Here is a 14781-nt window from a genome sequence, read left to right as displayed (position 1 = left end):
GCCTCTGCTGGCTTTTTTCCCTGCCAATATTTCAATGTAACAAAAATTAATGTATTTCTGGGAAAAATTCCTGTTCAATGCATACACAAGGACATGCAAACACACATACACAGTTCCTAGTAATATCCACTCTGTTTATATATCTATGTTGCGGTGTCACAATATACAATAAATATAAAAGGAAAACAGATGCTCCAACAGCACCAGCTAAGCAAAAAGGTTACTTTTTCCCTTACCCAGGAGACATTGTTAACACTTAGCTGTGCTGAATCAGAGGAGAAAAGGTACCCAGGGGCTAATAGATCCTGCACATCAAAAACATCCATCCTTTTGAGCAACCACAACAACCCTTAACCATACTGAGAACAGAGAATTCAGTTCCACTCTCAATAAGGGAATAAACATATTACCCCAACAAAAAGAAAACATACAATATGAAATGACAGGAAAAAAAAAACGTTTCCCATAGAAATCTTTTTGTGGAATCAAACACTATATGAAATCTTTTTGTGGAATCAAACACTACATATATGGAATCAAACACTATATTTTGGGTTATCTGACAATAAACCAAAACCAACTTTGCAGAGCTTGCTGTGGGTCGACTCCTCCCTTTCCTTCTAGTTTTGACTTTAGACAGATGGCTGAAAACCTGGATAAATTTAACCAATTCTGACTAAAATCACTAAAATTAGTTATCAGCTATGAAATCAGTATTTAAAGTATTCCTAAAATCTTTGCTTACCAAAACTTCATCTGCATGGTTCAATAACCATGCATAAAACATTTAAAACATTTAAAAGATGCACTAAAACAAACATGTGACTCATTTTAGTCCCTGGCCAGAGGACACAGCAAACAGCATATAAATTTGTTTGGGGTTATAACATTGGCTTCTGCAAGATCAATCTTCCAGATTTCAGTACAATTGAGGTCTAATATTTGCAGATTTGCAAGGCTAAGTCACAATGAGTCCTTCAGTAAAAGTTATTTTCTCTTTTCATATAAAATGAAATCCCAGTGTGACTGTCTACTAGGACAGCCAGCTGAAGGAAAGATAAAATACAGAAAATAAGTTTTTGCACAGAATATACCCACTGAGGCATCATTTAACTTTGCTTGTGATCTTGATTTATACATAGCTTTCCCAGTTGGATGGCTGAGCCATAAAGTAGTAGAGTGATATCTCTCAAGATTACCAAGAAGAACCTGAAATCACTTTCCTTAGCTACATCATGAACTGTGTGACTCTGATATGGCAGGCATCAGAGCCCCTTTTTTAAATTTTTTGTGAAAATAACAATTTAAAACCCAAAATTCTGAGAGCAACTCAGAAATTTCCTGTCATAAAAAAAAACACTGTAATACATAAGCAGTCTGATGTCAAGATTTCAAAACAAACAAACAAAAATAGTTACCAATTGCCAACTTTAATTGAACAAGATCTAGTTAATATCTCTCTCATTTTTTTCTTCAAAAGACACAAATTTCTAATTTATGCCTGGCGCAGCCTGTCATGGATCACTGCTGAATTTTAAGACATGAAATGGGTCAGTACTGCCCTTAAGAGGAAGCCAGTGTCAGTAGAGCTCTATTGTGTTACTGAAATAATGGTCAAAGAGTAACGTAACAGAGGTCTGTGTAACTGAGTTATGGTCAAAGGAGACAGAGGCAAAGCACACTGAGTTAGGTGGCAGTTCAGGTGAGAACAGTTGATATGCTTGGAAAAAAACTGCAGACACATTTTTGGGCTCAGAATACCACAAGCAAGGGTTAGTAGAGTGTGTAAGAAATAAGCAAGTGCAGGTGAAGCTGGCAGACAGGCAGATTCTCCCACAGGAACATGAAAGGCACACAGAAAGTCCTGCTGCAGACCAGCACTGACACTGGTCCTGGCACAAGAGCCTCTGGACACACCTGGCACACAGCTGTCACATGTGTGTTTCACACCCAGGGGTTTGGAGAGACCACCATGGCAGCTACAGCTCACCAAGGGGCTCTTCTGAAAGAACAAGCACAGTCAGGAGCTGCTGGAATTCCCCCTGCTAAGATGCCACCACATTTTGGTGCTTGTTCTCAATTGTCCTTGCTCAGCCATGGGAAGCACTACTTGATTCTGCTGAGGTAACGCCTTCCAAAAATTGTCAGAGAGTAAAAGCATCTTTGTATCTTTTTGGTGCTTGATAGAGAACAGGCCACTTGTTGAGTGCAGCTGGGGCAGCTGGCTCGGCCAAAAGACGCCAAACAGGAGGACTGATCTGTGGGGATCTGTATTTTCACCTTCTCATAGGCTTCAAAAGGAAGCAAAGCTACAATTGCTTTATCTTCATATCATGCTTTTATGCAGTTTGAAACACATGGGATACAAAAAAGTAAACTACAAAGCACAATTCTAGCCTAAATTAAAAAAAAAAAAAAAAGTAGAAAACAGTAGTTTTATTGCAGGTTATCACCTAACACATTCTGGACACTAGAGCTGGGATTCAACAGTCACATCAAAATCTTATTTTCATAATCCTGGATTTAATGTTGGCCTTAAAATACTGTCTCCCTGTGAGCCAGTAGATTATTGTTATCCCAAGTCAGGTGTGGGTTTATTTTATTTTGTTTGTTAGTTTTGTTGTTTGGTTCTTTTTCAAATACAGAAGCAATTTGAATTACCTGCATCTTCATTAACTCTGGGCATTCTCAATAGTCTCTTCTGGATATAGTGTTTGGGAAATTCAAAGTGATTTCCTATCTCCTATTAACCCCTGGTCAGCCAGAACTGAGGGAAACAAGTCACCTTATAACAGCAAGGTGAATCTGGAACTGAACACCATTCTCCCTCACTTTTATTTAGGCTGCTGCCTCTTTTACTGCTACCCACCGTGAACTGGTCCCCTTACAATATGCTCTTAAAAATTAACCAAGTCATCAGTGATATCAACACTATTGTGTCACATTCTCTGATTTTAAGCAACTTCTAGCATTTGGTTCATTGTTAACACTGATGATGTTTGATAGTGAGATGCTCTGCTTCAGTGTACCCTTGAAAGGACATATTCCTTACTTTCTCACTGTGTATGAGATAAAGATATGGTATAACATTCTGCTATGTTGAGAAGCTGGGGATTGTCCAGCACTAGAGGTCCTTAAGAAAAGGCTGAAGAAAGATTTGTTAGGAATTATATGGAGACAGAAAGACTCAGCCTCACAGAAACATTTTGGATTTGATTTTGCTATCTCTGGTCTATTAAGTCAGTGTCATATAAACTGTAATGTCTTCCTTCTTTAACAGTTGTAATAATAATTAGGACAAAATCTAATTCACAAGCTGGAGTTAAAAGGAATTAGCTAATAACATGTGATTAAACAATAGTAACCAAGGTCACTGCATGACTACATATTTGGTAATCAGTGATTAGATTTTGTTGCTTGATCTTTTAAAGGACCTGATTGGAGATGACTTCTTTCTTTCAGATTAAATGTCTGCTCAGGCTGAGTTATTATTGATCAAGAAGCTGACCTTACTGCCAGCACTGCCATTCCACATTACTGATCTCTTTGCATATGGCGTGCACGTAGTTGCTGGAAAACTTCAAAGAGATTCGATCAAGTTGATGATTGCTTGGTTAATTAAGAAGGTGCCATATTTTGGTATTCCAGGCTGGTTGCTCTCTGCATTCTTAGAGAAATCACTCCTAGCATTCAATTTTAAAAAGCAAGCAAAGAAAAAATATCCATAAAGCTTGCATTCTACAGGATAAATCTTGCCCTGACAACGGGAATGAAGGAGTTTTCCCCCTCATAAGTGGAGGACAGGTGTAGCAAAAAAATAAGGATTTTTTTCTTTCTGTGTCCTGTATGGTAAGCTTAAGACACAGAGTGGGAGAAGGTGCTCTGCAAAGCATCAAACACAAGAACGACACAATGGAGGTCTTCAGCAATCTCAGAACCCCAAATGCTTCTCTCCAGACAGCTCATATGATCAAGTGATAATGGACAAGAATTTGTCTTTAGGACATAAGGTCATATATCCATCTCACATCTACTAATTATCCATCAGTTATACTCCTTTGTGGCTGCATGTTGCCATAAAAGCAATATTAGGCACCATCCCCACACAAGAAAATGCTGCTTTAACTCTTTTTCTCAAAGTTAAACGAGCAATTCTTTTTTGGTGAAAACATCCAGTCACGCACCAGGAATATAGTCCTGAGATTGTATTATCCTCAGAAGAATGTGGTCTTGTCTTCATGTCAAATGTCACATTCTCAGAAACAAAATCTTGTCTTGATCTGTCTTTGAGTGGTAGGAAATTCTCTTTGCAAAAGCCAACAAGGTTTTATTAGGGTTTAAAGAATACTTGGGCAGGGGGGGCCTTGGGGGTGGAAAATAACCAAAAAATCCCTGACTCCAAAAACACAGGGCCATACAAAATCTCAACCAATTCTACAGATGCAGGCAGCTTCATGAAGAAACAAATTTAAACCCTCACAGAAGACCATTCATGCTGAGAAATTTCACAAATCATGTACAAAGTTACTCCCAGATACTCTCTACTTTTAGGTAGAGAATTATTAAGAGACCCCTCCATTAGTTTTGCCTTCTGCAGTGCATGCTCCTTCTGGAAATGTGGGAAAGCATCTGCAGAGCACCTCCTCTGTGCTCCTTCTGTGCAGAGACCTTGGCTGTGCTCCTCCCAACTCTTGTCCTGAGCCAGCACAGATTCCCTGGGTCTCCACTAGACATAATAAAGATGAGGACACCATAGCACAGTGTATTTTTTCTCTGGACAATTCCAGACATGGTGACGATGTCATTAATTTTTCCCTCCCCATCATTTAGTTGCAATAATTCCTAAATCAAAGTATGCACCTCTTTACAAATGAAGATGGAAACTGTGAAAGGAAGTTGCTGTTTCCCTGGCCAAAGCAGCAAGTGTCATCCTTGGAAGGAAATGATAATGAAAAATAATACAGACATTCAAGCATAGTCCAGGGAAGGTATTCATCTGAATTCTATCACCACACAATGGGCCGTGTGTTTACATCTGTAAAAATATTTACTCTTCTTAAACAAAGGCTGAGTTTACAAGCACAATAAACAAAGTTCTTCAATCAACAGACTGTTCTGAAAATCAAGACCTTAATTCTCCAGCACTCTTAATCTAGCACTCATCTAGTTACCTAGATGACACACTTATACATTGGCCCTAATTGCAAATGACAGTACTAATAAATATTGTTCACCACTAGACTCTTCCTGTGCCTTAAAACAAATAAAAATTTTCTTTAATCAAAAATTGGGATCCCTCTACAGTCTGCTGTTGCATTTGCTCTCATAAAATAAGGTAGGCTTAAATCAAATGAAAACAAAATTTCAAGTATCAAATTCCTAATTAAATTTTCTAATTCATAATTTTAGGAATAATATTTGAATTTGGTATCAGCTGTAGACAATCACTCCAGAGAAGCACTAGAAGGAATAAAAAGCTGACTCCTCAACTTATACATTTGTTTTGTATTAAAAGAGTCACTGAAGGTCAATTCTTAAAATTAGAGAAATTTAGGTATGGGAAGTTTTTGTTCCTAAGTCCTTCTTAAATTGTTAGAAAGGAGAGTAACCTTTTTGGGAGTGACAGAAGTGTCTGATGTAATTCCAATATTTATAGATTAATGTGTTTAAAAATTTAGCAAATTCCCAACAGAGGCATTGTTTAAAAAAAAATCATAGAACAAATGTTAAAGCTAAATATTCACATAATCCTCTTTTGTGGAAGACAAACCAGAAACCCCTTAATTGAAATCTTTGATAAATGCAGACTTTTTCTTCAGTGAGAAAAATATTTTGGGTTAAAAATATTGCCTGCATCTGCAATTCTATATCTACCATATATGTCCTCTCTGCATATCTGAGCACACAACAGAAGGGTAAAAATCTATACACTGTGCAAAAAGTGGATTTATCATGCCTGTTCAGACACAGGGGACCAAGGAGAAGATATTACAGAGAATTCCTATTGCATGTTTTATTTCAGATCCTGTGCTTGCAGTGGGGACTGCCTGCTGCCTCCTGCTCATCCTGAAGCCACCAGACCTGGTGCCACAGTGCATGAACCCCACAGGTCCCATGAGAGCTGGCACCTCAACTACATGTCTTGTACCACTTTCCCTTTCATTTAGTACCATGGGAAGCCCAAGAAGGACAGGGAATGTGTTTTTCTCACAGCCCAAACACTGAGAGCAGCTATTCAGAGCTAAGTGCACCTCAGAATAAGACTCCCAAACACTTGCAAGGCAAAAGTACATGGCAAACAGCAGGAAAGTCTTACTAAAAGACTGTGTTCAAATAGGAAGTAAAATCAAACCTTCCCACCCCTCTCCCCCTCCCAAAAAAAAAATCAGGATGTAAAATTATTGGGCAACTTGAACACTAGTTTATTACCTAAGACACAGCTCTGGCTGGCAACTCCTGTCAGATACACATTCTTTAAACAATAAAAAGCTGCTTAAAAATAATAACGTTGGCTTGGAGAGAAGTATTGATTTGAGTATTTGATTCCTGTGGGAACAACCTGGGTTCAATCTATCAACACTATGTTATAGATATTTTTAATTACTTTAGTTAGATATGATAACACAGAACATACTGCTTTTAAAGTTATAATTCTGTGGGAAGTGCAAAATGTCTAACAGAAAAGAAAACAAGTACACAACATTTCCTTGAATAATTTTCAACCCTGTGAAGCAGAAATCTTCCTCTAAATTCAATGTCATAATCAGACTGCAGAGGACATTTTGTGAATTATCTCCAAACCTAGAAGCAAAAGTCTACCCAAAGTAAGGGGTTAAATGTGAGAAGTCTGAAGAGACAGATGCTGATCTGAATAAGTCACTGAATAAATATGAGGCAAACTGGAGCTTTCTGTTGACCTCCTAAGTGGTGGGGATTGGGAAAGAAAACAACAGGAAGAAATTCAAACAAAATTAACTGCTATAAAATAGTAAAATTATTCAGAAGGTGTGGAGGAATGCTAATGCTTCCAAATGCATTCACCTTTCAATGGTGCCCTTGAACAAGTAAAGAAAGGTAATGTACCACATAGACAAGTATCTGGAGTCTGCCTCTCTGAACAGCCCCTGTCTGCTTATCCCATTCTAGCTGGAATCAATTCTCATGATCTTCTTGTTTGCAGTGAAGTGCCAATATCAAAAGCACTAAGTGATGTAAAAGGCATGGTAGTCTCACCTCTGGTATGCCCTTGGGAATGAGACAGAGTCCTGGAGAGGAGAACCTCCAAAGCTACAGACAACCCTAGAACAAAGAGGAAGAAAGCAACCCAAATGGTAAATCAGGAAAGTTCTGTAGGTCAGGGCACTGGGAAATTTATCTGCCTTTCTTTGCTAACCAAGACAAAAAAGCCCACAAGGGCTCAGCCCTCCTGAGCTCTGGGGAATCAGCCCTTATTTCAGTGAGATGTTCTAATCCCAGCTTTGAGACTCTTTTTGAGAGTCACCCATCACAGCTCACAGGCCCATTTTTAAGCCTGGACATCCTCAGGGGTTGTGCAAAAGGATGCTTTCAGTCCCACCTGAATTAAATGGTAGCTCAGGGCATCAAGCACTTAACCAATAAGACCAGGGTTAGGTATTCACCTGCTGACCAACAGCATAAAAGCTTTTGTGGCAAAGGCAGCTGGCCAGGTGAAAGCATGCCACAGGCTGGACCTGAATCACGGGGCCAGCTGAGGCACATACACCATGGGGTCAGGCACACACACATCTGTAGGGACAGACACCACGGGGGGAAAGGGAACAAAAACTGATTTATAGCCACCTCTTCTGAAATTGCACAATGAGCTCCACAACCACTTCCTCTGAAGGCATGGGTAGAGAATTTTTTTTTTTCACTGCCAACTTAAAAGCCTCACAAAGATACCTGTAAGTGTTCTAGTTAACTCACAGCCGTTCCATTATTAATACTTCATGGGGTATGACAAAAACCAGGCTTACCTTCACTTCCCCCATCATGTTTCCTTTCCTTACTCAAACTTGCATTCAGTACAGGAGGAGAGGCAGAGAAGCCACAGCTGAATAGAAGACTGACTTATTTTCTTGGGGACCTAGAAATTCATCACAACCTGTCAGTAAAGGTGTTTTCCAGTCACATTATGCTTCAGCTTCTGATATCATTCAAGACCCTATCATCATCCTTAAGGGTGCTCTGTCTTCTCCCTTCTTGCATTTTACCTCAGCTTTTCTTTTAGTTCTGCAAGAAAGTGATGCTTATATTGGTTATATATATATATATATATATATATATATATATATATATCAGAAAAGATTTAACTCCTTTCTTTATGAATTCCATTATCAATTCCTACTTAAATAAGCTAAACTAAGACAGCAAAGTGGCCAAATGTTTAAGGACATAAGGACTTGTTTAAGGACAAGTGTGTTGTCCTTAAACAAGACATAAGGACTTGTTTAAGGACAAGTGTGTTTTATGAGCAAGGAGTACAGGTAAGAAAGACCTATGTAGGAGGGTTTATAAAAACTAGGTTCCTCTACCAGAACAGATTACAAGAAATAGACAAGTTTCTAGCTAAACAAGCAAATACAGAGAGGGGAAAGGGTGTAGGATAACATTAAGATCATAGAATCATGGAATAACAGAATAGTGTGGGTTGGAAGGGACCTTTAAAGATCACTTAGTCTGACTCCCACTTTGAGGTGCAGGGACATCTTCAACTAGGTCAGGTTGTGCAGAACCCTGTCCAAAGTGACCTTGAATGTTCTCAGGGATGGGGCATCCACTTCTCTGGGAAACCCGTTTTATCAGCCCCATTGTAAAAAAATTTCTTCTTCATATCTAAAGCAAACCCTCTTTCAAAGGTTTAAACCACTGCCCCTTGTCCTGTCACAACAGCTAACACGTTTGCCCTCATCTTCCTCATAAGCCTTTTTCTCTAGCTGAAATAAGATCTCCCCGGAGCCACCTCTTCTCCGGGCTAAACTCTCAGCCTTTGCTTCTAGGAGAGGTGCTCCAGCCGTGTGACCAGCTTCACGGCTCTCCTCTGGACTCGCTCCAGCAGGTCCATGTCCTTCCTGTGCTGGGACCCCAGAGCCGGGTGCTCCAGGTGGGGTGTCACCAGATGGGAGCAGAGGGGCAGCATCCCTCCCCTCCCCATCCTGCTGGACGCGCTGCTTTGGCTGCAGCCCGGGGTGCAATTGGCTTTCTGAGCTTTGGCTGCAGCCCGGGGTGCAATTGGCTTTCTGAGCTTTGGCTGCAGCCCGGGGTGCAATTGGCTTTCTGAGCTTTGGCTGCAGCCCGGGGTGCAATTGGCTTTCTGGGCTGTGAGCGCACACTGCTGGCTCACGGGCAGCTTTCCATGCACCAAACACCTTCCCGGCCCTTCCCGGCATGGTCGCTCTCAGTCCCGCTCTCGATCCCTTTACCCCCAGCCTGTGTCCATACCGGGGACTCTCCCGAGCCCCTGCAGCGCAGCACCTTGGCGGCTGCACGTCCCGGCTGCGGCTGGAGCCGAGCCCCGGCCCGGCCCGGGTCGGCCGCTGCCGGCGAGCGCAGCGCGGGGGCCGCAGCCGCGCCCTGAGGGCCCCGCGCGGCCGGCGGCAGCGCCCCCTGCCGGCTGCGCGGCCGCACTGCGCGGCGCCTGAGGCTGAAAGGGAACTAACGACGGGAGCGCAGCGGGCACGCACACAAGGAGAGCCGCGCTGCACGCTCTGCGGTAGTGAGCCTCTTAATAAAATTAGAAGGCAGTTCATTGTGGTCCGTATTTTGGCTCTTTTTTTTTTTTTTTTTTTTTTTTGTGAGACTTCCCTGGTGTGTATGTGTGTATATATATTTAAGTCCTTGACAAATTTGGACTCTACTGGAGCAGCAAGAAAGCTAAAGTCAAATTAATCAGAATAGATTACCTAGATGAGACAGTCATTGCTGCTGAGCAAACCTTTAGGGAGAAAAGTTGTCCTTGAGAAATATTTTATGAAGCTGCTGCACTGAGAAAGGGGCTAAATCTATGAATAAAACAGCCATAGAGAGCTCCAGGGTCCCCATTGGCTCAGTCTGTTAAGCAGAGAGAGGCAAGGGAGAAAACGGAGAAAGAAAGAAGCTGATAGGGAGAATTCCATTATACACAGCAACTCAAAACACCTCTAAACCCAGAGAAATCTAGAAGTCTGTCCCACCAAGTACAAGAATCACAAACAATGCTTTGCCCCAAGGTATCCCTTGAGCTAGTCAAAGCATTTAGAACCCTTGGGTAGGTACAAAGGAAGAAGAAGGGAACTTTCTTCTTAATCATATTCTGAAGCACTGGTTTATCTTGGGGCTCTGCCTCTATTCCATTGCCAGAAATAGCAGTAGAGGTGTTTTCCAGGTCAGATTCCAGCCTGGGGATACCCACTCCTCCCATTCTGACTGTGACTTTTGCTCAAAGTCAGCCCAGTGTGGAAGGACTCTTGTGCCATCCTTAATTCACATCAGATTCAGGTCACCTGCATTAAAGGCAGCACAAGGAACCATGATGAAGTTAGACCAGTATATCAAGAATCCCCCCATCTTTCAGTCTCTCCCTGCAAAGCATACAAACAATTTTTTTTTCCATTTACTTTTCACATTTTTAGAAAGCATAAGTTGTGCGATGCTTCATACAACATGCACCTGCAAATTTGACAGGCAGGAATGATTTGTCTGAACACCTTGAAATCCAGTAAATAAAGAACAAGACACTTGGCAACACCAAAGATCCAGCTGGCCCAGTAACCTGTCTCCAGCTAACCAGTGGCAAAGTCAAGGAAAGAGGACAAGAACAGTAAAAGTTTGAAGTGACAATCCTTCAGACTGCACCCTCACACCCAGTGTTTTGTAGCTCAGGGACCTCATGAAATGAAGGAAACACAACCATGTACGGGGATACTTATTTTGTTGTTTTCTTACTCCCATGTGCTTGCACATTTACTTTAGGCACTCATAGGTATTTTCATTTTATGCAACACCTTATGGAAAAGAATTCCATTACTTTGTTCTCTATTTTTCTCTGTGCCACTTACAATTTTATAGACATTTATCTTCTCTCTTATCTCCCTTTCTATACTGAAGTATTCTCCTTTTATACTTTACTCATTTTCAATCATCTAGCCAAGTAATTGAAATAATACCACATGACTTAGCGACTTAAACACACACCTGTACTAAAAACTATTTATTTAAAGGCAGGGCTGGGAGGAAAAATGGTTTTCAGGTGTTTCTTAAGTGGAGTATGGTTTAAGTAAAACAGTGTTGAATAACAATAGGTTACAGGTATTTGTTTTTCTTTGAGAAAATTAGTCACAAGAACTAAACACATTATTACAAAGGGTTTCCCTGGTCATAGTAGTAAAATATAAAATACTAGGAAAAAAACAAGGCGCTTTATGATTGGGGGAAGGTTTGGTAACCTGTCATTTAAGCAGCCAGTTTCCTCTCAGACTGTTATCACAACATTTTGCACTCTAACAATAATAGTCTTTCTCAGGGGCATTTGCCAGCCCTCCTCTCATGTAAAACAAATTTTAATAACTCGATAGTTCCCTGCAGAAATGTTGGTCCTCACCTCTATGAGTGCCATGACAAAGGTGGCAGTGCTGAATCAGCCCTGCTGGGTGCTCATGCAGAACAGAGGGTGAGTACCACCAACTCCTGCTGAAGCCAGTCAGGCACTGTCACAGGTGTCCTTGAGGACAGCGTGAGGAGTGCCCTCGGAGATGACTGAGATGTTGAAGAAGAGCTGTACTACTGCTGGTCTCACTGAATGCTGTAGGGTACAAGCCTCCCTCTGATTCCAGCCATGCACTAAACTCTGCTGCTCCCTAATAGGAATTGTATGTCCAGTGATTAGGACAATGTCAAACTTAATGGCATATTTGATAGGCTATACTCATCTCTAAACTCATTTTTCCCATGACTCAGTGAAAATAACACCAAAAAAAAAAAACCACCCTCACTCTACCCACCTTGAAAAGCACTGGGACAAGTTGACATCACAGAAAGCCTGTCTGTCATTGTATTCTTTGCTCCCTCACTGCTTTATCACTTCCAAAGGACAGTGTGGGGATGTATGTAACTTATTTTTCAGTAGCTGAAGTGATTAATTTAGTAATGTGAACCATGCAAATTTTATCTGATTAAGTCAAACCCACTTAACAGAATTTTTTTCCATTTATTGCAAATCTTCTGGTAGATAATACTTTCATCTCAGTATCCTCATCATTGCTCTCTAAGTAAGCAGAATGTGTGTGACTATACGAGTTTGGTTATGGAGGGGTTTTTTGGAGGAGAAGGCACTGTGTAACAAAAAAACCTCTATGCTAATAATGCTAGACTGAGGCAGAGAGAGGTTCAGCTGATATTGGGACCATATATATTATCAAACATTGTTTTCTAGGAAGCTTCTAACCCAAATACTGGCTGAGGACAGTGTGAACAGTGAAATATATGGATATGTTCGCCCTGAGCCTGTACAATAATGTCTTGTACTGTCAAAGGTATCATCCTACAGCCGCAGCAGAAAAACAAAGCCCTGATGACCAGTGATCATGAAATTTTATCACAATTCTTTCTGTGAGGATAATGTCCTCTCAATATGCATTCAAGCCAAATTTTCTCCTATGCAATTTAACTCTGTTTTCCCTTCATCTAGAAGCATTGCGTAGTGAGAAACAGCACTTTCCCAATGCTTTCCTCTGTGGGCTGTGCAGCAATGCTGGACTGTATGCTGCCCCTCAGCTATCCCCCAGGCTGCAGGACTTCAAGGAAGATTTTCAACTGTTATTTCAGTGAAGTTATTCCCACATACAGTTTATAAAGCACTGTGAGGTCCTAAGGGAGGAAAGGTGCTATATAAATGCAAATTGTTGCCGTTGTTATGCATGAACCATGGCCAGGTTTTAAACTAGACCGACTATGAAAAATGTCATTTATTCTGACCTTTCCTGATGAGAACCACTGTGAATAGAAAATCTCTAAACTTTTCGGACATAAAGACAAACTCCAGTTTAAATTCTCTGGGTGGTAACAGCAATACTCAAAGTGAGCAAATGAGTTAACGGAATAAAAAAAGAATGCTCCCTTGGCTTAAGCAATACTGATGAGAAACCAGCCTTCAGGCCAAGGAATTTGGGCTCTAATTTTGACCCTGTACTAGACTCTAGGACAACTGGGAGGAAATCTGTTCCCTGTTCTGTGCTTCTGTTCCTAACTCTCCTCCTCCCTCACCCACCATCTGTTTTGTCTATCCATATGCTACATGTCTATCTACATTGCAAATTATCTCTAAGCTCACTGTTTGTATAGTGCTTACCCAAAACCTCCTCCTCACAATTTCCAAGTGAACAAAGCCAGCTAAGTAGCTGCAACCCTGTCAGGTGCCCAGGCAAATGTAAGTAATTGGATGATACTAATGGGAAAAGTGGAAAGCAGGGCCATGGCCATCCAGTACACTGGCTTCTTCCTCACAAGTAAATATTTAGATGCTTTACAGCACTATTTTGAGAAGTGTGAGCTAGCTCAGAGTTAATTAGCTGGGGCAGAGCATTGTATTAATATAGTTACAGTGCCTCAGGTGTAAGCTAGATTGTACAGAACCAGACTGGGAATCACAGCATGACTGCATTGGGCTTTGAAGAGTTATTCTCAGTACTCACTAAGGAAAAGAAATTATATAGAACAAAGAAACTGAGGAAGAAGTTCAACATCTTATTTCACTAATGATCTTGAACAGGTCTTCCATCTGTCCTAAAAGTTGACAGCCTTTAACATGCCCCCTCCACTAGATGTTGCATCCTGGGTTTGGGTTCAGATTAGGGGTTCTGATCTTTGTTAAGTTTGCCGGTTCTGTGTACCCTCGTGCATCACCCAGGTTTTCCCCCCCTGCAGTAACTAGCTCCAAGCTGCCTGCCATTGGAGTTTCCCCCTGTCACTCTTGTAACCACTCCCTGCCAACTCTTGAAAATTCCGTGCTCGTCACTGCATTCCCACAATCCCACTGGCCCCGAAGCCCCGTGTCCACCCTCGTCGTGTTCCCATTGGTCGCTGTGGCACACGTCACCGCCACAGCGTCTGTATTCATTGGGCGGGGATGGTTCCTGTTCTCCCTGTCCCACCCCTATATCATCCCGCTCCCCCCCAGCCTCAGTGCCAGATTCGTCCAAGCGAGGTTGGGAGCGGGCTGTGGCTTCTCCATCGTGGTTCTCGTGTCCAATAAAGCATCCAGCCGCCACGCGGATGGATTTGGACGAATTCCCTGCCTTTTCATTTCTTCCCTCGCGCCGACGGCAACGCGCAGCCAGCCCACCCCAGGGCGCAGTGGCAGAAGCACCCAGAAATAGTGGCAAATACCAACCCCGATGAGAAGCCGAGGCGCCCAAGCCGGGCGCTCGGGAACCAACCGGGGCCGGGAAAAGTAACACACAGCCGCTACTAGATACTTACTGCTCTCCTACTCTATTATCCAGACACACATGGAGTAGCCTGTTGATCTGTCTGCTGTTGGAGGAAGTTGAATATGGTTGTCAAGAGACACCAGAGTAATTGCTTAGTTAGATCTTCTAACAGAAGTCACATCTTTAGCCAGATGTGATAGCTGTAAAAACCAAGGCAAAATGCAGTCACAGCTCATAAGAAAAGGAGCAGAGATGTCTTTCATGCAGTTTTACTATTGAAAGTACATTTTCCTGTATTAATGCAGAAGATACTACCATTTTCTTAATTGACATTTCATTTTAAAATATTATGATG

The 14781-nt window shown here is 41.7% G+C and overlaps 1 long non-coding RNA gene across 3 annotated transcripts in view; it reads right to left on the bottom strand.

Annotated features, from left to right (window-relative positions):
• LOC128791699 (uncharacterized) overlaps positions 1 to 9579 on the bottom strand; it is a 144875-nt gene extending 135296 nt beyond the window's left edge. For all 3 annotated transcript variants that reach the window (XR_008432119.1, XR_008432117.1, XR_008432120.1), the window contains exons 1-3: positions 9463 to 9579; positions 7998 to 8107; positions 7234 to 7299 (exon numbers count right to left, since the gene is read on the bottom strand). This is a non-coding gene — a long non-coding RNA (uncharacterized LOC128791699). The remainder of the gene's footprint in view (positions 1 to 7233; positions 7300 to 7997; positions 8108 to 9462) is intronic.
• Between the last annotated feature and the right edge of the window lie 5202 nt (positions 9580 to 14781).

Source organism: Vidua chalybeata, chromosome 1 (genome assembly GCF_026979565.1).
Source record: "Vidua chalybeata isolate OUT-0048 chromosome 1, bVidCha1 merged haplotype, whole genome shotgun sequence".
Classification (NCBI taxonomy): domain Eukaryota; kingdom Metazoa; phylum Chordata; class Aves; order Passeriformes; family Viduidae; genus Vidua; species Vidua chalybeata.
The sequence above is the reverse complement of the archived record's forward strand: the minus strand, read 5'-3'. Positions and strand labels throughout refer to the sequence as shown.